This window comes from Delphinus delphis, chromosome 5, assembly GCF_949987515.2.
Source record: "Delphinus delphis chromosome 5, mDelDel1.2, whole genome shotgun sequence".
Lineage (NCBI taxonomy): Eukaryota > Metazoa > Chordata > Mammalia > Artiodactyla > Delphinidae > Delphinus > Delphinus delphis.
This window is the reverse complement of record NC_082687.1, coordinates 74,951,010-74,974,245: the sequence shown is the minus strand read 5'-3', so window position 1 is coordinate 74,974,245 and position 23,236 is coordinate 74,951,010.

Sequence of the window (23,236 nt, the reverse complement as noted above, 5' to 3'; positions counted from 1 at the left end):
CTTCTGTGGAATTCTTTCAGTCTCTGGACCAGACTGCACATGTTCTCTTCCTTGTCTGTGCTCTGTTGCCCAGCTACAGCACCCAGATACTCTCCCTGATTTCTGCCAGGTTACTTATTCATACGTTGTAACACATTTTGCGAAGGGTTTATAACACAGAAAAATGCAAAGTAAAAAAAACCGAATAGTAGTTATCTCCATTTTTCAAAAGTCCCATAGTGATTTTGCCATTGTATTAGACAAGATTTCAGCTAAGCTGCTGAAACAATGAGATCCTCCCCTTGGCGCCCTGACTCTCCCACAGAAAAAACACTTGGCTTTATCTCTCTCTCCCAGCCTAGGCTGAGTGGACACTTTGCTTCCCACTGTGGTTGGAAGAAGGAACTTCCAACCACAGTTCCTTCTGTCTTGTTACTTTGCCATCCCCTGGGAGTGACTGTGTCCTGATCTGTATAGTCAAAGCCAGGTCAAACCACATCTACAAACAGCCCATTGTAAGGGGAGAAGAGGAGGGAACGGAGACCAAGGATTTCCTCCTGAGCAAGTAGTTGGACACATCACTTCCATTCTCATTTCACTGGCAAGAATGTAGTTATGTGACCACGCTGGCTGCAGTGGAGCCTGGGAAGTATAGTCTCTGACAGGGCTGTCAGGTGCACAGCTGGAACTCTTTTACTATGCAAGAAGGGAAGAACAGGGTTTTGAAGATAACTGGAGATCTCTGCTTCAACCAACCAGCCTCTTGCCCTTTGCTTAAACTTGTTCTTTCTCTTCTTTCTCTCTTTCCACTTTCCTTTAATTTCAGCACTCTCCCTCTGCCTCCCCATTCTGCCCTCATTCTTATTTATTTCTAAAGCAGAACAGTTTAGCCATCTCTCATTTTCCCCCCACCTGTTCTCCCATGTCTTAGGATCTCACTTTCCATCCCAAAGGACAATAAAGCTATTGTCCTAAACAAAGAGATTTTATATTCAAATTGGGAGTTGGTGCCAGATGTTAAGATTTTTTTTTTTCTTACCTGGTACCTGGTAAAAATAAAACAAGGCACCATTTTAAGACATTTCCCTCCAAAATACTGAGTTAAGATCCAAAGAAATCCATTGGCCTGTCATGTAAACATCCCAAATCCTAAGTGACTGAACAAACCCTCAAGAAAAAGAGGCTGCTCACTGCCTTAAAATGAAAAAAATTTCACCCTACCACAGAGCGGAATATCTGGACTTCCAAGAAAAAGTTGCATGAGGGGCAGCTGTTACCCTTGTTACTTGAAAAGTAAAATGATCTTTGTGAGGGAGTTTTACACTCTCCTTCCCCACCTTCCTAGAGACCACCTGCCCTCAGTTCTGCCAAACTACGCAAGCATTTAAAGTTTCTGCTAGGACTGGTGTAGATCATGTTTGACTGCATTTCACTGGGCAAAGCAAGTTATGTGGACAAACCCCACATCAATGGAGCAGGAATCTATCCCTCTTTCCACAGGGAGACTACAAATCACAAGGCAAAGGGTGTGGATGGACAGTCTTATTAGAGGGAGGGCGTGGATACTGGTGCACAATAATCCATTTATCAGGTCACAAGAGGTAGGATTGGGAATGAAGATTGAATTCTGGGCACGGAGACTCCTGAAGGTTAGACCATGTAATTGGGGCTTTATGGAAAGGCTACAGAGAATCACTGAAGATTTTAAGCGGGCTGGTGTTGTTATCAGAGCCGTGACTTAGGAACGACAATTAAAAGAATGACCTGCTCCGCCTTCTGAACTCACCATTGTGGAAGGAGGTGCGGTGAAGTTGAATTAATTAGTTGTTACCAATTGGCATTTTATTCCTGCCTCTATCTGGACAATAATAGGGTAACTGGACAATGGGTTAAGCCATTGCATTTGTCAGGGTTCTCCTGAGAAACCAATAGTATATATGATAATAGGAGTAGTAGTAGTATACATATATATGGAGAATGGAAAGAGAGAGAGATTTTAAGGAACTGGCTCATGCAATGTGGAGACTCACAGTCCAATATCTGGAGCATAGACTGGCAGGCTGGAGACCAAGGGAAGAGGGGCAGACTGCAAAAGAAGTCTCTCTTCCCCAGGGAAGTCATTCTTTTTCCTTTTCTCTAAGGCCTTCAACTGATTGTATGAGGCCCACCACATTATGGAGGGTAGTCTGCTTTACTCAAGTCCACTGGTTTAATTTTTTTTAAATAAATTTATTTATTTTTGGCTGCATTGGGTCTTCGTTGCTGCATGCGGGCTTTCTCTAGTTGCGGCGAGCAGGGGCTACTTTTCGTTGCGGTGCACGGGCTTCTCTTGTTGCAGAGCATGGGCTCTAGGCGCACAGGCTTCAGTGGTTGTGGCACGTGGCCTCAGTAGTTGTGGTGCACGGGCTTAGCTGCTCCACAGCATGGGGAATCTTCCTTGACCAGGGATCGAACCTGTGACCCCTGAGTTGGTAGGCGGATTCTTAACCACTGCGCCACCAGGGAAGTCCCTTAAATGTTAATCTACCCTAAAAATACCTTCATAACAACATCAGACCAGTGTTTGACCAAATATCTGGGTACCACTAGATACTGGCCTGGCCAAGTTGACATGTAAAATTCAGCACCACAGCCACAGACCCTTATCTTAGCCCTTATTTTTAAAATAGGCATAGATTCAGCTGGGCTATTGGGATTGCATGGGTAAATGGCAGATGGAAAGAGGTTGGTAGGAATGATGGACTGTGGGATGGCTGTAGGGGCTGACATCCACCATATAGGCAGCCAGGCCTCCCTCTACAAAATCTGCTAGTGGAAAAGCGTCTTCTGAGAAGTAGTGTCAGTGAAGTGCTCCAATGACCTACCCTCTTGCTACGGCCTCTGCCCTAGTTCAAGCCTTTACGACCTTTTCTCTAGGTTCAGGCACTTCTTTCTCATGCTGCCACTCCCTTTTCCCAAGCACAAATCTGAACTCCTTAGATGAAACCCCCTCAGTGGTGCTCCATTGCATTCCCACAAGGCTGAGTACATTAGGCCATCCAAGACCTGGCCTCCGTGCTATAGGATCTCTAGTCCTAGCCACGCCCCCGACCCTGCCTTTGGAGCCTCAGGCCTTGTGAGGACATGCCCCATCAGCCACCTCTGGGGAGAGGTCTCCCCTACAGCCCCTACTTGTATCTATTTTATCTACTGGGTTCCCACATAAAATTTTTTGTTTGGAGAAAGGAGTCCGTGTGTGTGTGTGTAGTGGGGAAGGGGGAGTTTGAAGAGTACTCATTTGACAACACCGAACTGTTCATCGCTTACTGCACACTCCATGCCATTTCATACTTCTGCTTCTCTGCTCCTGCCCCTGGGAATGCCCATTTTTCTAAGCCTGGAACCGACTCTTCCTTTGCTATGGACAGAATGTTTGTGTTCCCCTAAATCCATATACTGAGGCCACAATCCCCAGTGTGATGGTATTTGGAAGTGTGGCCTTTGGGAAGTAATTAGGTTTAGATGAGGTCATGGGAGTGTTGCCCCCGTTGAGGGGATTAGTGCTCTTATAAGAAGAGGAACAGACCAGAGCCCCTTCTCTCTCTCTCCACCACGTGAGGATACCCTGAGAAGGCAGCCTTGGGCAAGCCAGGAAGAGGGGAGTCTCACTGGACACTGAATCTGCTGGCACCTTCATCTTCGACTTCCCAGTTTACAGAACGGTGAGACATAAAATTCTGTTGTTTAAGCCACCCAATCTATGGTATTTTGTTATAGCAGCCTGAGCTAGCTAAGACATTCCTCAAGCCTTAGCTCAAGAAACTCCACTTCCAAGAATCTGATCTAAACCCCAGGGTGGGCTAATGTGTTTTGCCTGTGTTCCCACTGAAACCTGTGCATGTAGCTATGTTTTTTTACTTCATTAAATTGAAAGCTTACTTGTTTATGTGTATATTTCCCCCATTAGGCAGTAAACTTTTGAAAACAGGGATTATTTCTTTATTCCCTTGACACCTGGTATAGTTGGAGCTCAAAACAGTGTGTGTGTGTGTGTGTGTGTGTGTGTGTGTGTGTCTGTGTGTGTGTGTCTGTGTGTGTGTGACATGAATGAAACCAGTCTTCTGGAAAAGGTCCCCACCCTCCCATGTCTACCTTAAGCCCCACCACCTCTGAGAAGCCCACCATGATTGCTACAGTCCTCAGTGATCTGTATCTAACCATGTAATGAGACTCTATGACATCATGAATCTGTACCACATGGCTGAATATGAATTCATCCTCCCTCTCCATTTTCCTAGACATAAAAATGCCACTAATAAGATCAATTTAAGAAAATCAGAGCACTGAAAAAATAAATTCAAAACATTAAAAGAGTTATCCATAATCCTATAATCTTTGCAGTAAACACCTCCATTTAAGATTTTTAAAGAGTTTCTATTGAAATAATGTCTTTTAAAAATAAATGGAAGAAATACAGGTTCATTATAGAATGTTTTGAAAACATAGAAGAGTTTAAAGAAGAAAATAAAAAGCATCCATTATCCCATCACCCAGAGACAACCACAGTAACTCTTCGGTGCAATTTCTTCCAGTCTCTTTTCTAAGTGTGTATGTATATGTCTGGATTATTATAATAACTAATATTCATTGAACATGGTCTACTCCAAGGCTCTAAGTAGTATAAGCTCATTTACTTTTCAACAATCCAGTGAGGAAAATATTTATTATCTCTATTTTAGAGACAAAAATCCTGAGACACAGAGAGATTAAGTAATTTGTTCAAGACACACAATAGGTAAGATAGTGGATCCCTATGTGTGTGTGTGTGTGTGTGTGTGTGCATTTGTATGTGTGTATATATATGTATTCATGTTTATATATATACCCATTTTGGGGGGAAGCTGCTAAGGGTTGCAGGTTTTACATTCACAAGAGTTGATGAAAAAGTTACCTCCTAGAAAACACTCGGCAATTGGCTGATGGTTTGCAGACAACCTCTGCATTATTATTTCACAGCCTGACATGCTGGTGCAACCTAAGGATCAAGGCTCTGCTTGTCTGTTGGCTCCAGTCCTGCTTCAGAGAGGACTTCAAGCGTCAATTCAGGCTAAAGCTTCTCCATTTTTGATGACTTAGGCAGCTAAAGAACACTTCTCAGGTTTATTCCAAGGAAAGCCTAAATAGTTGCTCTTCCCTCAGGAGAACTCATATAAAGTGACATGTATCCAGTTCTTATTACAGTTGTATTTTTAAAAATTGATAAAAATGATTACTGTGGATCATAAAAATATTTGATAAATACCTAACAAAAATTAATTATTATGCATCATGAGAATAAGTGCTAAACTAATAGTTTCTAAGAAATAAAAAGTAAAGCTCATGGTAACTAACAGTGACCCACAGGCAAAGCTTTCTGAAATATATTGTAGCGTTCCAATTATTTACTGCAGTATAATGCAGGAATCATTTGTTGTTAACTGGTCGCAGGAGGTGGTTTTCACTTGGAGTCTCTCATGAGGTTGCAGTCAGATGGTGACTTAGACTGGAAGCATCTCAAAGGCTGTCTGTTCTCTAGGACTTTGACTGGAGGTGAGAACTGGAACATCTATATATTGGCATCTCCATTGCCATCTGGGCTTCCTCATACCAGGGCAGCTGGGTTTGAAGAGTAAAAACCCGAGAGAGAACCAGTCTAAAACATCTTTTATAACCCAGCCTCAGAAGTCACACAGTGTCCTTAAATCCAGCCCATATTCAAGGGTAAGGGAATTAGATTCTACCTCTTGATGCACGGAGTGCCAAAGAATTCACAGACATGTTTTAAAACCATCATACGTAGAAACTCTTCAAACTTTATGGTTCTCATGGAGAATGGTCATTCCTCTGTTCACTCTTAGAGTGGGCTCATTCTCTGAAACGTCCTGGGGCACATGGAAAGCTTCAGCACACTTCGAGGTCCCCTTCAGCACACTTGTTCTCAGAGGTCCCTGTATTAGGTGCATTACCTTTTAGGACAAACAGCTCTGCAATGCCATCTATCTCCTGGATTTTGTCACTGCCTTTAAAAACACTTGATGGTTCTGAAAGTGCTTTGTGGGGCCCGCCATGATTCTCTGCATGCAGCTCCAAGGGGGAAAGGCTGTATGAGGTGGCTGGATGCATTTTCCTCTGTCTTGTGGGCTTTCCCTCCCCAGATCAGCTGCATGGGGTGACTGAGGTAAAACGGAAGGCTCTACGTAAGTCAACAACAGGTAGTAACTATGAGGAAGACAGCCATCGCAGAAGCAAAGAGGAAGTGGATCAGTCTTTTGGGCCATGATTATGTTGTTAACAATACTCAGCATTTATTGAGCTCTTCTTGTATGCTGGGCTCCGTGCAAAGCGTGTTGCCTGCATTACGTCATTTAACAACTCTTCTTACAAGTGTTAAGTGATAGGCACTATTTTTATCTTCACGTTACAGAAAACATTTGTTGCAGTGGTTGAGTGACTCGCCCAAAGCTGCACAGCTACTAGCAGATAGAGCCTGTATTTGAACTCAGGTATGTCTGACTCAAAAGGCAGAATAGTGGTTATCAGTGTGACCCCTGGGGTCAGAACCCTAATGCTTGGGCTTGAAACCTCACTTTGGGTGATCTCTGACAATTATCCTCTTTGTATTTCAATTTTCTCATTGGCAGAGAGGGGATGATATATAAACCCCACTGAGGTTTTAACATTAAATGGGATGAGGTATTTAAGGTGTTTAGCACTCAACAAATGTTAACTATTCCGCCTTCTCCTCTACTACTTACATCTGCTAGGATGGTGATTTAATCAAAAGGATAACATACTAAAGATCCAGAGGTCTAAGGAAGTACAAAATGAGGAACCAGCCATAGACCCATGGTCAGACCTCATCTCAGTTGTGAAATTTCAGTTGTGACTCTATGTTCCCATCACAAAGACTGAGACTTTGTGATGCTAAATGGAGGCATCCCAAGTTTCTCCACTATGGCATCCCAAGCCATTCTCTATTTCCAGGTCCAACTAAGTTTGCAAACCACTGGCCAAACCAAATACAAACATACATAATGGAAATTGATTCAGGAACTCAGAGTCAGAAAGGAGGGCTGGTGATAAGCCCTCTCCACCTCCTTGCTGGGGTTCAAGCACTTTCCAATCCCTAGTGGCCAGATTCTGGTCTCTTCTTTTTGGGGTTAAGCTCTGGAGAGAGCTACGATTTCCTAAAATGTGTTGGAAAGCTGGGAGATCTGTTGCAGCAGGATTTCTTCCGCTGTCTCTATGAGTAACTTGGAGGCTCTGGCTGGAAAGGGCCCAGTGCGGAGCCTGGCGGGTGGTGTGGCCCTCTCTCTCCCATCAGTGTGGCTCAGCTTCCGATCAGCGCTGCCTTCCCAACCTGAAGAGGCTGGGAAGTTTTTACACAGGCTCCAAGCTGTTGATGTGTGTGGTGCAGCCCCCTCCCAGGCAGGTTGATTTGTGAATGTGCTGAACTCCAGTGTACTAGGCGGCCTAACCACAGAGAGAAGTGTTTTGTTTCTCTACCGGATACACCTGCCCAAAACGCAGCGCTCCCTCATGCTGCAGGCTCCGGTTTGTTTGAAAGATTGCACCCTCCAGATAAACCAGAGGGTACAATTGTGTGCACTGAGAACCTGTGGAGGTTGAAAAGGAATGAAATTGATTTTCTTTCCTTGGAGGGCAAGGGACAATTGTACAAAATTATTTTTCTATCCAAACGAGCATTCTTCACTTTCTTGTTAGTCATTATTTCTCAAAGCGTACCACCAAGAGGATTTTAGGGATACGCGGACACAGCATTAAAGAGTATTGAGTCACAGACTGAGAAACTTAGTCCCTTTTTAATTTTTTTTCAATCGTTCTGGTTTTGTCAGGAAAACAATTTTCGTTTGAAGCTTATATTTTTCTCTTTTTTTTTTAACATCTAACACTAGTTAATCTCCCTTTAAAAACACACATACACCAAATGAGTATAGACCTCAGATTTGGAGTCTTTAGTTAGATGTTATATCTTCTTAAATGCTATAATATTGCCTAGACAAAATTTGATAATTTTTTGTTGTGATTATTTTTAGGATTATCTTTAATTTATGGTAAGGGATAGCAGTTTACCATTTATTTTAGGCACGTTTCTTTTTAAAATAAATGTATTCGAGTTTTAAAAATCAGTTTGTTTATTTATTTATTTATTTTGCGGTACGCGGGCCTCTCACTGCTGTGGCCTCTCCCGTTGCGGAGCACAGGCTCCGGATGCGCAGGCTCAGCGGCCATGGCTCACGGGCCCAGCCGCCCCGCGGCATTTGGGATCTTCCCGGACCGGGGCACGAATCCGTGTCCCCGGTATCGGCAAGTGGACTCTCAACCACTGCGCCCGCCACCAGGGAAGCCCCAAATCAGTTAATTTAAAGAAAAATATTAAGTAAATAATTGTACAGGTGCTATTCATAAATAGTATAAGTCATGGGGTTAGTATGTGGTGATATTTGGGTGTGGTAGAAATTGGGAAGGGAGTACACAAATATCTGACATATGAGCAACTAGGCTTTGGAGTCGGACAAACTTGGGCTTGAATCACTGTCTACCACCTACTAGCTGCATGACCTTGAGCAGCTGTTTAATCTAGTTCCACTAGATCTGTAATCTAGATCTGTAAAATCATGAGAATGTCAGTTCATTATTCACTTTAGGTTTTGTGAAGACAATGCATGAAAGGCTGTAATGCATGGTCCTGGAACATACTCAAGAAAGTTAGCCATTATATTTTATTATTATGATTATTGCCAGGAAACTGTGCTTATGTAAGCACAGTGCCGGGTACATAGCACACAGTAAAGTGTAACTGCTCCTGTAATTGCAGTTTTTATCATTAGCATCATGTGCTAGTTTGTGAGTTTGTATCTGCTCTGAAGCAGGTGTCCACATGGGATTAGATGTGCAAGGGATTTATGAGGGGGAAGGTCTGTGCGGGATAAAGGAGGAGGGAGCAGGAGAAAGTGGAGACAGAAGTTCTGACACCTGTGAAAGGAAGGTGGCTTGGGCTGAAGGTGTCTCAGACTTCGGTGCAGTTACAAGAAAGCTTTGGCCAGGTGGATGAGGAGTTCTGGAGTCAAAGTCGACCCCTGGAGAAGTCCCCCTTCTGTGCTCAGTCACTGGCTGGGAGCAGCTCATGGAAGTATGGTCTTGCTGTGAACATGGTGGCGAATCCAGAGGGCAGCATCTGGGTCACTTATGCCCCCCATAGCAGGAGATCTGAGCAGCACATTTTGTGACTGCCGTGAAGATCGTCTCCATCTTATTCATAAAAAAGGAGCCTGAGTGTTTTCTCCAATTCATTTATCCAGTTAACTAACACCCGGTCATTGCAACCCAGAGAGAGATTAAAATTACTTCACACCCAAAACTGAAATATAATACCTGGCTAACTAATGATTTTCTTGTCTCAATGCTCAACTAACAAGCCAAACACATTACTTACTTTAAAGAGTTTATCTTGTGCACAACTTTATTAACTGTTTTGTCTTTTAGCTCTAATTTTGGATTTCAAAAGTTTTGCATTTCAGGCAGAGAGCGAAGCACAATTGATACTTTTATGCAAATTGAATCTAACAAAGGGCCTCAGATGTCAGTCCACAGATGTGTTTGGCTCACACAGTGTTTAAAAAAAATATTGGGGGTCAACATTTTAAAATTGGGAGACACATTTTTTTTTAAATGTTGATTTTGATTTCTTCTCTTGAAAACCACAGATCTGGAACACTGAGCCTGAATTTCTGCATGACAGAATTATCTAGGGTGAAAGTGGCTGCCACTCAAAGTGGGGCTCTCCTATTTGTTTCAGGACCTACCACCCACATAAAATATGCATATGCCCTTATACCCAGCAGGCTTCGCTGATTTATGGTCCTGTCCGATCCTTTGTGCAGAGAATGCTAACTGTGCCTCAATATTATATTCTCCCCTTCTTCTGTAGTGATGTTCCAGCTGTACTCATGACTGCCCATCTAGGACTACATTTCCCAGCCTCCTTGCAGTTAGGTGTGGTCATATGACTAAGTTCTGGCCAATACTGTGCAAATGAAATGAATGTTTGGAACTCCAGATTGCTTTTAAAGAAAAGCAGGATGCCCTCTCTTGCCCCTTTTCTTTTTCTTACCAGCTGCAAAGTGGACGTGATGGTGGGAGCTGGAGCATCCATCTGATATCACAAGATGGAAGCTACGTATTGAGAATAGCAGAGCAAATAGGAGGAAACTGGGTCTCCAACATCAAGGAGTTACATACCAGCTCTGGAAAACCTATGCTCCGACTGTTACATCAGGAAAATGAACTTCCATTCTTAGGTCTCTTTTTCACAGCAGCCTCAACTCTATCTTAACTAATACAACCCTGTTTGCAATTGAGTCTGTAGCACTTGGCTTAATTGGAATTGAGGTATATAAAGGAAAAGAAAATGTATGATTCTGCAAGTTGTTTTTCCTTGTAAATGGAACCTATGTGGCCAGCATTTAATTGCAAATCAAATTTCACTGACAGCTGAGCTGGGACATAGTTTTTTTTAATGGTTAAAGCAATATTGGAAAGCCCTGGCCATGTCTCAAAGACTCTGTTTGCAGGTGGTACCATTTTCTGTCTGTGGATGATTTGTCCACATGGCTCCTCAGGGGCTACTATATCCACAGCTACATGTCTCAGGTCCACAGGCTACATTCTCATCTCTTCTTCACCTCCACCTCGTCTTTGAAGGCCTCACTTGAGCAGGCAGCCCTCCCACCTTTTCTAGGCACTGCCCTCTGAGTGAAAGAGAAGTAGAAACTTCTTGGTTGGTACTGTTCTGGCTTCCAGGGGTCCAAGAGAGGCTTCTAGTAAGTGTGAAACCACTGAGGATCCTCACAGTTTTGATCTGAGCAGACCCTGCTGTATTATGTGAGGGTAAAGGGCTGTTTATGAAAATGATGTATGCCAAAAAAAGAACTTACTACTCCCCAGAGGCAGGTGCCAAAAATGGCATGTTATTGTGTCCTTTAGAATGATGAATGAAAGTACTGAATGAAATTTGGGTAATAATAATGCCAAACTATTTAGTTTTCCTGTGACAGAGGTCTCCAAACTGGGACTATTTTGGGGAACAGAACAGGAGAAGAAAAATTATTGATTAATGAGCACTTAATGTGCCATAAATGTTATGTACATTTTCTCATTTAATTATCTGAAAAATCCTATGAGGTAGCATAACTCTTTTTTTCTTAAAGCAGAAGTGCTAAGAAAAGTTAACTTGACAAAGATCACACAGCTAGGAAGTAAAAAGCCAGAGTTTTGACACTCTGGTGACCTATGTTCATTCCACATCATGCAGCCTTATGGATGCTCTAAGGCTGACCTGATCAGAAAGAGGAGACAAGCGAGATCATGGACCAAACTGCTGGGGACTGAAGTATCTGGGTAAGGAGGGTAACCTGTAATGGAGGCAGGAAAACAAGAAAAGAAAGTAGGAGAGGGACACGTCGAAAAGACTATATACCTGCATCAGATCGTCCTAAGACCTCCATGCTGTACAGAAGATCAGGATGAGTGCAACTCTCTGGGGAGGGATTACCTGGCAGCAAGATGAGAAAAATCTGAAAAATAAATTTTACTACGCTCTTTACATTGAAGGATATTGCTGACTAATTGGTTGGTATGATATGAAGTAGCAAAGGAATTACAACTTAATCGTTAGCCAGACAGAGGAGTTAAAGTTTCTACTTATTGAAAGAACTATCCTTTTCCCACACCTGGCAGATTCTTTTGTTTTGACATATGTATCCTTGTTATTCTTTTATATGGATGCCTCTATGTCCATTCACACTGTTCTGCAAGATCAAAGGGGGAGATGATTCCCAAAGCAATGTTCTGGGACAAGTAATGCCATCAAACGTGAAGCAAAATTGTATCATTTTTCCTTTTTGTTTAATGACCTCTTACCTTCTGCCTCTTCAGAGAAATGGTTCATCTCTATTCACATTTAGTGATAAAATATTTTCTAACAGCATCAGCAAAACCCCATTCAAAGTCAATGACCAGCTTTTTAGACATAAGACGCATGCCAGTTCTGTTTGGCACAAAGTAACTACTAACAGATCTAATGTAGTTCCTTCTCTCTGGGCCACTCCCTCAATATTAAGTCAATTAGTTAGATGGATAAAATCCCCAGAAATGGAGAGGTTGTCTAAGATGTAGCTGTTTACATTTCAGTGGTGGTGGGGTCCCAGCCTGGGGTCCCATTCAGGCTGTAAGGAGAATGGTGTCCTCTCCCCTGTGTCAGTCAGGCTCTTTCTACAGAATGAGTCTCAATTGACCGAATACCATTCTCCAGACAGGAGCAGGGAAGAATATAAATAGAAACATTGAAATGAAAAATGCATTCAATACACCAAACCTACTGAACTTCCTAGCTTAGCCTAGCCTAACTTAAATGTGCTCAGAACACTTCTTTTAGCCTACAGTTGGGCAAAATCATCTAACATAAAGCCTATTTTATAATGAAGTGTTACATAACTCATGTAATTTATTGAATACGGTATTGAAAGTGAAAAACAGAATGGCTGTCTGGATACAAAATGGTTGTAAGTGCATCGGTTGTTTACCCATGAGATCGAGGGGCTGATGGGAGCTGAGGCTCGCTGCCCATGCCCAGCATCACAAGAGAGGATAATGCTACCCTGGAAAATATCAAAATTCAGCATTTGAAATTATAGTTTCTACTGGATGCATATCATTTTTGCAACATCATAAAGTTCAAAAATCATAACTCGAACCATCGTTAAGTCTGGGACTGTATGTAGCTGGGAACCGGAAAATACATTGCCTCACCAAGCTCTCTGACTTAAGTCTCTTGCCTGCCTTGTACTGATAAAAACAGAAATGCAACCCTCAGGTCCATGGACAACAGTTCTCCATCACCGTGACCCTGACCTAGTGGAGAGGAAGTGAAACTAATTTGGGCAAAGACATGTCCCATCTGTCCTGTCCGTTCTTCCTGTGTGGCCCTGGGGTAGAAGCAAAGGGTTTTGCATGTTGGGCTAGAATACTAGGGAAAGAGGAAACAGTGTCTAAAGAGGGACTTTGAGGTCAGGGATAGTTCAAATATAAAAATTTCCTTTTGCTCTTTCACCTCACCTTTTCTTTTCTTTTTTAAAGTGAAGTTTCCAAGTAGAAAAGGCAATATTTGCCAAGTGTTACAGTTTACTTTATGCTGATTCGGTTCTGAAAATGAAGGCCCTCTTTACTCTGGCAGTAATTTAAAATAATAATAATGGTAGTGTATTTTAGCACTAGGTTATAGGTTCCTCATTTAATGCTGTGATAACCCTCTGAAATGGGGATTGTTATCCTCTCTTACGGATGGGGAAACTGTAAGCTGGTCAGTGGCAGAGTCTGGGGTTTACTCTTTCTACCACACCTGTCACCATAATTCTCAGGTATGAGCAGCTACTTCGTGTTAAGGTTTCTATTCCCAGCAGTCCTCGGGGCTCAACGTGATAAGCACATGTTACTCTGCTTCCCACAGGTGTGTTGTGAGGCTCCCCAGAAACTTCAGTCCCTCCTCTCTCCTGGTGCAGGCAGAACTACAGACAGCTGAATTTCTTTATCATTACCTTAGATACGATAAAAATTCCCAAAGGGAATTTTCTTCCTGACGTGGAGTTGGCAGCCTTTATTCATAAGGGATGCATTGGAATGTTCTGTCTTGGTGAGGAGACATTCTTAGAAATTGAAGACGAAGAAGAAAAGGGAGGAAGTGGGGGGAGAGCTGAAGGGAGGATGTTCACGTAGGGCCGGGAGTCTTGGCTCTTCTTCCTCCTTCTCTTTAGCTTTAAGGGTCTCTGCCTTCCTTCTCTGGGGAGAAAGCAAGGACCACTGCCTTTTAAATCAAACAGACCTTGGTTCTGTTAAAAAAGAGACAACAGGCCCCAAATGGAGTCACTTGTGCTAAGCCCACGTCATCAAACTGAAACTTAATACCTAACCTAATTGCAGTTTCAATATCCCCCAGGAATGTCATCTCAATTCCAGTTTGGGATTTTCTGGTCAGCACCAATGAAGTAATCTGCCAAGTAGACCCTTTTTCATTCCCCAAAGGAAGATGAGGTAATTGCTCTTTCCTTATCCCTTCCCTGTCCTGCCTGTAAAAGTCTTCCATTTTGTACAGCTCCTTGGAGCTGCTTTTTATTTGCTAGATGGGATGCTGTCTGATTCATGAACTGTTGAATAAAGCTAATTTGATATTCAAATTTACTCAGTTGAATTTTGTTTCTTAACAGTTCAAATCTCAGCTCTGGTGAAAACTCTTGAGGAAGCTATTTAACCTCAGTTTTCTCATCTGTAAAATGGGCTAGGGACTTCCCCCGTGGCTCAGTGGTTAAGGATCTGTCTGCCAATGCAGGGGACGTGGGTTTGAGCCCTGGTCTGGGAAGATCCCACATGCCACGGAGCAACTAAGCCCATGTGCCACAACTACTAAAGCCCACGTGCCTAGAGCCTGTGCTCTGCAACAAGAGAAGCCACCGCAATGAGAAGGCCACGCACCACAACGAAGAGTAGCCCCCGCTCGCCGCAACTGGAGAAAGCCCGCACACAGCAACAAAGACACAACGCAGCCAAAAATCAATCAATAAATAAATAAACTTAAAAATAAAATAAAATAAAATGGGCTAATATTTGTAGGGTCATTGGGGAGACTGATTGCAATGTTTCTCTAAGCACGATATGCATATGGTTTTTCTGGTGATACATTTTTTAATATAATAATTAAGCCACATATAGATAACTATCACGCCAAATGTGTCATTTCACGGGTCATATTGCTTAGGGCAAGGCTAAGTTAAAAAAGCAATCCAATTTAAGTCTATTTTGATAAAATATTAAACGTGTGATGTGGAGATGGCAAAACGTGGTAGGGAGGGAACCCTGGGCCAGTATGAAAGCTGCTGGGAAGTGACTCCTTCCCCACTCCTCCTGGTTAAGAAGGGCTACTTTGGACAAAGAAAACCTGGGAGACCCAGGTTGAATGGGAAGGCTGGGTTACTCTGGGGCCCTGGAGTTAGCTGCCCTGTGGAGTCCCTGGAATTTCACCTCCCACTGCTGCCCTCTCTTGGTCGTGGGCTGGCTCCAGTGTCCTGAGTACAAGTCAAAGTTGACCCAGGGCGATCTAGCACCCAGCACCCATGCACTGCCCTTTCTGGCCCCTTTCTCACCTCTTCTCACACTGCTTCCGAAACTCCCCCACCCCCATCAGTCCCACCCCACCTTGGCCTACCCTCCCCAGTGTCACTGTCTCCCCCAGATAGTCACAACAACTGCCCTTTCCCAGACTCCTTACAAATCAGCAGAGGACCTTCTGATTCTCAGGTGTGAACCACCAATGAGCTTAGCTTTCCCAGGCGACATTTGTTTTAAAAGAGGAACTGGTTTAAACTAAATGAAGTCAAATTGACAGGAAGTGCAGTGGCTGTATTTTGGGGATGGGGATCCTTCTTTGGCTCTCACCTTTCTTTATGAAACATACCCTTCTCTTTAAGTAGGCATCTAGATCCAGGAAATGAAATCCGTTCATTTCTTTCCAAGAAATTCTACAAGCTTTCAAAATAGTTTTACTGCTGGTGTAAGAGTTACATTATTTTGCTTGAGACTAACAACCTGAAATAACACTGGTTTAAAAAAGATTTTAAAATATTTCTCTCTTATGTAAATAGAGGCAACCCAGGGCTGGTATGGTGGGTCCCTGAACACCAGGTTCCTTCTATTTTTCCTCCTCTTCAGTGTGTGGCTTCCACCTTGTGGCCCAAGATGGCTGCTCCAGCTCCAGACCTTGGGTCGGCATTCCAGTCACTGGTCAGGAAGAACGGTCCAGAGAAGGGTACCCTCTAGCCCTTTAAAGCACTCACCACCTTCCTTTACATCTTGCTGTCCAGGACTCGGAAGTGAATTCATCGTAAAGCATACTAGTAAATGTGACATTTTTTCCTGAGCGCCTATGCCCTGCTAACATTTGGTATTTTATTACTGAAGAATGGGAGACTGGGTTTTGGAGGCAATTAACATCTCTTCCATAAGCCTATTCCTAAGGTTGTGAGAAATGTTCAGACCCAAGTAGGAATGGATCCCAGGACTAAAATTAGGCTCTCACAGTTCTCTTCTGCCATTGTGAAAATGCCACCGGTGCAAGGGACAATGCTTTAGACCACAGCCAGGTCACCGAGGGTCTAGTTCCAGCTCTGCTGCTAGCCAATGTCATGGCCTTGAGAGAGAAGTCTAACATTCCAGGGCCTCAGTTTCTCTAAAATAAGGTTACATAATTAGATCTCCAGGGTCCCTTCCTGCTCTAATATTATGATTTCATATAACAGTGTCTTGATGTCTGTAACCAAGCAGTTAAATAGAAAATAACATATGCTTTTTTCTTTTGTCTGTGATCATTAAATGCTGTGGGTAACTAAGGGTAGATTACCAATTGTTGGCTCCCAGGTATCCTTTTTTTTTGGCGGGGGGTGCGGTACGCGGGCCATTTTACTCTTTTGATAAGAGCAATGTGATTTACTATGCTTCATTATATTTAAAAATATTAGCTTAACATCTTCTATTACAGTTATTCTGGGGTTCAGCTTATTTCAGTGGTTGATTTTAAGGACTGTCATTGCAGGAAGAGACGCTTCACACAGATATGTAGATCCAAACGGAAGAGAAGTGTTGCTGGCCCCTCTTAGAGTCCTGCTCACCAAATATGCAAAGTTGTCTTCCTAACCCTGAGCCTTCATCCTAGTCAAAAGGAAGATGTGATTCCAGATGCTACATGTGGGAGTGCCCGTCCTCCTCATGAGACAGGCCAGTCTCTGGGGAGTTTCTCTCAAATCAGGAGCAAGGCTCCCTGGGGCTGACGGTCCAACAGGCATGTAGACTGGTGCCTCATTTCCTGCTTGGATCTCCAATTTTGTCCTCTTCCTGCCGCCATGTATAGCTCACCCACTATGTCACACAGAGCTAGAAAAGTAATATCTCATAGCCCTGGTGACCAGCCAGTGAACTGGTCCACTTTCTGGCCCCAAGAAGCAGACAAGGTGGCATTTTTGTTTGCAGATTAGCCATGTATTAAGGCACAGATGCTAGTGTTGGTTGGTTATTTGTAAGGCAGTTAAGCAATGGCAGCTTATGTTTTTCTCCATCTGGGTGGCGGAGGAGGTGTTTTTTCAAACATAGTGTGTGTCTTAGCAACTGAAAGGAACACTAAAAGGGCCCCTTTCTGGTCTGTGGCTAATCCAGGTGCCTTGAGATCCCCATTTCCTCAAGATTAGCGTGCTTACAGCAGATACCCTCTTTATCAATTGGCTGCATATGCTTCCTGTCCCAGTGGTTTGAGATGGGCAATTTCAGCCACTACTACTGGATATAAACAGAAACTTTACAACCATGAATTTCCTTGTCGGTGGCTTTAGCTCTCCAGCTTCCCAAACTCAATGGAAAATAAAGTGGGTCTCCTGGCCAGCAACTCCATCTCAAGCTAGTTCCTGCAGGAAGGAGTCTTGTGGAAGGATGACAAGGTTAAAAGGATACCTGGGGGCTTCCCTGGTGGCGCAGTGGTTGAGAGTCCGCCTGCCGATGCAGGGGACAGGGGTTTGTGCCCCGGTCTGGGATCCCACGTGCTGCGGAGCAGCTAGGCCCGTGAGCCATGGCCGCTGAGCCTGCGCGTCCGGAGCCTGTGCTCCGCAACGGGAGAGGCCACAACAGTGAGAGGTCCGCGTACCGCAAACAAACAAACAAACAAAAAACCACAATGAGGGACTTCTCTGGTGGTCCAGTGGGTAAGAATCTGCCTTCCAATGCAGGGCACGCAGGTTCGATCCCTCGTCGGGGAACTAAGATCCCATGTGCTGCGGGGCGACTAAGCCCGCCCCCCACTACTAGAGAAGCCCATGCGCCGCAACAAAGAGCCCGCGCGCTGCAACGAAGCAAAGACCCAGCATAGCCAAAATAAAAACAAACAAACAATAAACAACAACAAAAACCTCACAATGAGATGTCAGTTCACGCCTCTTAGGATGTTATTTCAAAAAGACAATAGGTAACAAATGCTGGAGTGGATGTGGAGAAAAAGGAACGCTTGGGCACTGTTGGTGGGAATATAAACTGGTGCAACCACTATGGAAAACAGCATGAAGGTTCCTCAAGAAATTCAAAATAGAACTACCGTATGATTCAGCAATCCCACTCCCGGGTATATATCCAAAGGAAATGAAATCATTATCTCAAAGAGATATCTGAACTCCCATGTTCATTGCAGTGTTATTCACAATAGCCAAGTTATGGAAACAACCTAAGCGTCTGTTGATGGATGAGTGGATAAAGAAAGTGTGATATATACATATATATATATGGATTATTATTATTATTGAATATTATTCAACCTTTAAAAAGAAGGAAATCCTGCTATTTCCAGATTCATCCCAGGTATTATGCTAAGTAAAATAAGCCAGACAGAGACAACATGGTATCACTTATGTATGGAATCAAATAAATAAATAAATAAGGTCTCAGAAACAGAGGGTAGAATTGTGGTTGCCAGAGCCTGGGGAGTAGGGAAAATAGGGGAGGGATTAGTAAAAGAGTAGCGACTTTAGGTTTAAAAAAAAAAAGAACAAAAACAGAAATTCTGGAGACCTCCGTAGACCATAATACTAATTCCAGGGGTAGAGCTGTTGCTTTTGTCACCATCTGTTCCCTCTGCCAGCAAAGGTATGATGTGAGTGTAGCAGTGTAGATTCAGATCCACCACTGGGAGCCCAGCTCACTGAATATATAAGAAGTTCTGTTCACAACAAATAAGTGATAGTACGTCATCTAGTGGAATATTATCAACTCCTAAAAAGAATAGATCAATTTAGGTTGATGTAGAAAGATGTCCAAGATACAATAAATGAAAAAAGCAAGTGGTAGAACAATGTACCGTGTCAAATAAACAAACAATATATATGTTCTTCTATATTCATAGAAAATTTCTGGTAGCAGTGGTTACCTCTAGGAAATGGTACTAGACAGAATAGAGACAGAAATTTATGTTTTAATGTACTGTTTAAATGTTTTTAAAAAAATCATAAATAGGGAGTTCCCTGGATGTCCAGTGGTTGGGACTTTCATGGCTGAGGGTCCAGGTTCGATCCCTGGTCCGGGGAGCTGGGATCCCACAGGCCACACAGCGGAGCCTAAATAAATAAATAAATAGGGCTTCCCTGGTGGCACAGTGGTTAAGAATCCACTTGCCAATGCAGGAGACACGGGTTCGAGCCCTGGTCTGGGAAGATCCCACATGCCACGGAGCACACAACTGCTGAAGCCCCGGGTGCCCTAGAGCCCGTGCTCTGCAACAAGAGAAGCCACCGCAGTGGCGGCGCACCACAACGAAGAGCAGCCCCCGCTCGCCGCAACTACAGAAAGCCCACACGCAGCAACGAGGACCCAATGCAGCCAAAAATAAATAAATAAATTTATAAAAATAAACAAATAAATAATAAACCATAAAAGGTTCAATTTTTTTTTAGGTTCAATATTTTTAAAAAAGGTTTTAAAATGATCAGGCTTCTTGAAACTCCTTTTATGATTTTATCCTAAGGAAATACACAGTAAATGTTTTATACTAAGATGATCATGACAACATTTATTTTAATGGTGTAAGACTGGAAATAACCTAAATGTCTAGCATGAAGAGAATGGTTAAGTAAATAATAGAAAATGGACTGTAATATAATGCAGTCATTTAAAAAACAAATTTTCTGAAAATTTTAGCCAGATGGGGAAAGGCTGACACTATGTTAAGTGGAAAAAAGCAAGTTGCTCTGTGTAAATTCAATATTGTATCAATGACGTTACAAATGCATAGGAAAAAAATAGCCTGGAAGAAAATATTCCCAAATGACAAGAGTGATTGCCTCTGATAGTAAGATTATGGGGGATTTTTCTCTTTCTGGACCTTTATATTTTCATATTCTTTTCAATTTTTGTGCAATGAGCATGCGTTATTTTGTAATGTGGGAGAAAAATAAAGTAAAATACTGAGAAAACCATTACATGCATTCCTGGCATGAGTCAGGAACTGAATTTTCATGTTTAAATTAGCTTCAGAAACACAGGAGTGGTTTCTAGGCAACCTGCTTGGGTAAATCATGTTCCTTTCCATTGTTGCTGGAGTGTGCATGAGTGTCTCAAAGAAAATGTAAGAGATGAACCCTTGCGAAAGCGGTCTCCTTCAAGGAAAAACAAGCTTTCTCACCGGGGCTTGAGTAATTGTGACCCCAGTCACATAGGGATCTGAGATATTTTGGGGTTTTTTTCTGACGAATGAGTGCTTGATTTTAATGAGGATTGCCATAGGTAAGTAGAGTAGGATAGCTATTCAAGTCTCTGCAAATGGTGTGGGAAATTGGGGTAGGGGGTGGGGGTGGGGAACAGGAGCCCAAACCAATAACCCCAGGTAGATGGCTTTCCTAAGAATCCAGGGCTGTGGATTCAGACAGTGGTGAGGCTTTACAAGATGGATTGCAGCGCAAGATGTGAAAAGATTGCCTCGTCATCCGGTGAGCCATTTACCGTCATTATAGACAATCCTGCTGAGCCAAAGGGCTTTTAATCAGGAGGAAACACTGAAAAATGGAACCAGAACTAAGAAACCCTTGGCCCATCAGACTGGGCTGAGTCAAGAATGATTTTTTAGCTTTAAGGGAGCCATGTTCTTTACAAAGAGTTTGTACAGATGCAGAAAGTACTGTTCTCAGCCCACAATGTATGCTTTGTGGACCTCAACTACATTTTTCAGCAAGAAAACAAAAGGCATTCTGCCTGCTAAATGGGATCAGAGCTCAGTTTCTTGCTCCTACACCCCCTAGTGGTTGCCTTTTGTAATTACAAAAATTAAGTGAGGAAGTAAATAGCAGGCATTTGGGGTAAGGAGAGCAGTTGACTAAGGGTTAGTGCCTTTGACCTTGGCTCCCTCTAGATTTCATCAAAGCTCAAGGGGGAAGCTGTGGCCTCAAGAGGTACAGATGCACTTCCTAATAGAAGGTGGGACCGGAGGGCAGGAATCCTCCACAGAGGATGTTAAGAGCTTATTTTGTCTCCAAACTTGTGAACCCATGTCCTGAATTCCACCTAGTTGTGGTCCACTGGGTCTGGCCACCTCTCCTTTAAAGTGACAGATACCTGGAGGGTAAAGGAAGAGGGGGACTAATATTTACCTACCCTTCCTCATGTGGTAGCCCTTGAGGGCAAGACCCTTTTCTTTCTGTCTTTGTACTCCAGGGCTTAGCACATGTGTTTGTGTGAAATGTTTGTGGTCTTGAATGCTATATGTAGCCCATGAGGTAGATAATACTACCCTTGTTTTTCCAGTGAGGAAACTAAAGTGCACAGAGGTTCAAGAATGCCTGAGATATCTATCTAATAAATAGCAGAATAGAAATTCAAACCCCAAGTTCCAAAGGACCTGCTCTTTTCTTTCTACCAAGATGCCCCCTCCTGACACCTCATGCCCTCTGTCTTGCTGGTCCAAACTGTCAGGTGAAAGCCCCACTGTCTCTCTCCTTTGAGTCAGTCCACCCTGGGGGGCCAATGTCTTCCTTCTTCTCTGAACTTCTCATTTGTCAGTGAGTCACCCCTTTAACTCTCTTACTATCATTCAACTTTCCTTAGAAGTTTGCTTTTTTCTCCAAACAGTCCATAAGCATCTTGAAGGACGGAGTAATATATTAATTTTTCTGTAAACTCTCTGCCCAGCATTCAGTAAATATTTGCGGGAAGAGTGAATTTAACAGCAGAGTGTTGGTCAAAATATACCTCCCAGGGCCTGTTTGTACTAGGAAACTAGCAAAAAATTTTAATTTTTATCTGAAAACATTTATTCTCATCAAAAACACCTAATTAGGTGACTTTTTACCCCCCACCGAGGGGCTTGCAACCTAAGATAAATTAAATGCAGATCTCTTTCTCTAGGAGCTTAGAATCTTGAGCACATACATAGCTGGGCTGTTACAACGCTGGATTTGGGTCAAAGGTGGAATCTAAATTCACTTAGACTCTTCTGTTCTAACTGGAATCTTTTGGTTCCCAGCACAAATACAGGGTCCTGCTCTGACAAGCTGGGACACTGACGGACCTGGGAACAAGTAGCTGCTTCCCTGCCAGATGTATTTATCGCATTATGTACTGCAATATACCCAGGTTTGTTTCATCTTCCTCCTACAGCTGCCCTCCAGGGAGCCATGCCTGGTACAGGTACATGCACAGTAAGATTAAGACCCAAAGCACTCAGCTCCCACTGTCCTCCCACAGGTGACATCAGACAGTGCCAGTCCTCAGGGGAAGCAGGCCAAGACTGCCAGGGGCAAGTGTGATGTGGGAGGATGTCAACTGTTATATATTTCATGAACATTTATTGGGCACCTCTTTTATGCCAGACACTGGGGATATGGTGACAAATAGGGCATTTTAGAGGTGCTCAGTCTCGTTGCAGGGACAAACATGTAAACAAACGATTGGATACATATTAGAATAGAAGTGCTTACGAGAAACCTCAAGAACACAGAGGAAATAGTACAGAATTCTGCCCCAGGAGGTTGGAAAAATCTTCATTGATTAGGTGACTCTCAAAATGTCTTGAAAGAGAAGTTGTTCACTGGTTGGCAAAGGCGGGATGAGTGTTCCAGGCCCAGGGGACAGCATGTACAAGAGCAAGGAGGCAGAAGGAGTGTAGGAAATCCACCTTGTTATGAACGCTACACGGAGATGGCCCGAGATGAGTCTGGTGGGGAAGGCGCTGAGAATATGAAGGTTCTCATCTATTTAGGGTGGGGCTCTGGCTCCGTCCTATGGGTGATGGGGGAACCTGGAAGGATTTCAAACCACAGGGGGTATAACACAGATTTCTAAATATCTACATAATGTGAGGGCAGGACTAGAGGAGGCAGAGCCTGAAGTAGAGGGACCAGCGCGAGGCTGGCAATCACAGAAATCCAGGCCATGCTACTCTGTGCCAGGAGAGATAAGAGAGGCCATGTGGCCTTAGCTGATGGGACTGATGAAACCTGGTGACAGATGGGCTGTGGTGGTTTGCTGGGGGGAGTCTAGGACACTCCCAGTTTGGGCATGGGCAGATGGGAATGGTGGCCCCATTCACCAAAATCAGGAACACACGGCTGGGGTCGGAGAAGAAGGTCAGGGGAGCGGGTGAGTTACATTT